Genomic DNA, 1,661 nt, shown 5'->3' on the forward strand with positions numbered 1-1,661 from the left:
GCAAAGCTTTCAATCTACCGGTCGATCTTCGTTCCTACCCTCACCTATGGTCATGAAAGATCGGTCATAACCTAGAGAATGAGACCGTAGATACAAGCGACCAAAAACGGGTTTTCTACAGCAGGTTGTTTTTATCTCCCTTAGGAATAAGTTGAGAAGTCAAGTCATCCGGGAGGGACTCGGAGTAGAACTGTGCTGCTTTGCGTAGAAAAGAGCCAGTTGAGGTGGTTCGGGCACCTAGTAAGGATGCCACCTGGCCTAGGGAGGAGGTCCAGGCAGGTCCAGCTGGGAGGAGACCGAGGGGAAATCCCAGGACCGGAGTGCGATGGAATCCCCCAATCAGAGTTAGTTGATCTGGCCGTGGTACGGGCCATTTTCTGAAACTGCATCCTCCGTGACCCGACTCCGGATGTGGTAAAAGATGGATTGATAAAACAGCATCTCACAGGATGCAGCATCTAGTAGATGGTATTCATAAGATCATCTAGAGCTTTTTTTTTTTGTTCTAAGTGTGGCTGTAGATGATAGGGATCCCCAGTATCATATTGAGATTTCATTTTAGGTCTGCCATGTTTGAATCAAGCCACACAAGATGAATATAATTCTCTTTGCTTGTTATCTTGTATATACACAGAATGCTAACCCCCTACAGTGCTTTCCCCATTTCCCAAACGCAAACTTAAAACAGGCACATCATTCAAAGTTCATGAATGTCTGCGTGTTTGAAAAAATGCTCACATATCCACATTTGATACATAATTAAACAACATATGATCAGAGGCCAGTTGGCAGTTTGCCACATTCTGTAACAAATCAAATATTCTCTTGCCACTGCTGACACCCCAGTGATGATGTGAAATTAAGCTGAATATTTACTTTGAAATTTGCAGTTTAAAACAACCACAGATCAAACTGTATAATTTAAAAGACAAAGGGTCAGGCAGTCACTGGCAGCTCACCATGATACTCTTTCAAATGGAGGAGGTGGGGGTGTCATTTGGAATCACAGACTACATCCATTTAAAAGAGCACACTTATTTGATTAGCAGCCAGGATGGCAAAACCTGAGAGGGCATGTATGATCAAAAGAGGGGACCTGACTGAAACCAAGAAATGTAATCCTTCCTGCTGGTGCCACCGAGTCCAGGTTAGCTAGGAAATAAAGTCATGGTTATAAATGATCAGATGGTGGCCTATATTTCAACTCTACAGACATCTTTGAGCCACAGAATCAGAATGTTACAACAAGATTCAACGTCAACAGCCGAATGTGAGTATATTCATATTTTGCACTTCAAGTTAGCATGTTCAGCTCAGCATCAGTGGTTCAGCACTTATTTATTTTGATAAGCATAAGCTTATAATACATTCCTTTCACTTTGTTCTGAAAATACAGAAAGACAAGCACGTAATGCAACGTGGCTACATACTGTCGGCTGGGTCTAATTAGTGATGCATCCGCATAAACATTTGTTTGCATTAACGCGCTATAAACGCATTTAGCTACAGGTGGTTACACTACCTGCATTAGTCCATTTAAGCTAGCAGTTGACGCATTGCATGACATACTCGTAAATTAAAGATAAAATGTGACATATACTGTATATCTGCACTAGTTTGTTACAATCATACTCAATTTATATGTATATCACTTAGTTATT

The sequence above is a fragment of the Eleginops maclovinus genome, chromosome 9, assembly GCF_036324505.1.
Source record: "Eleginops maclovinus isolate JMC-PN-2008 ecotype Puerto Natales chromosome 9, JC_Emac_rtc_rv5, whole genome shotgun sequence".
NCBI classification, from domain to species: Eukaryota; Metazoa; Chordata; class Actinopteri; order Perciformes; family Eleginopidae; genus Eleginops; species Eleginops maclovinus.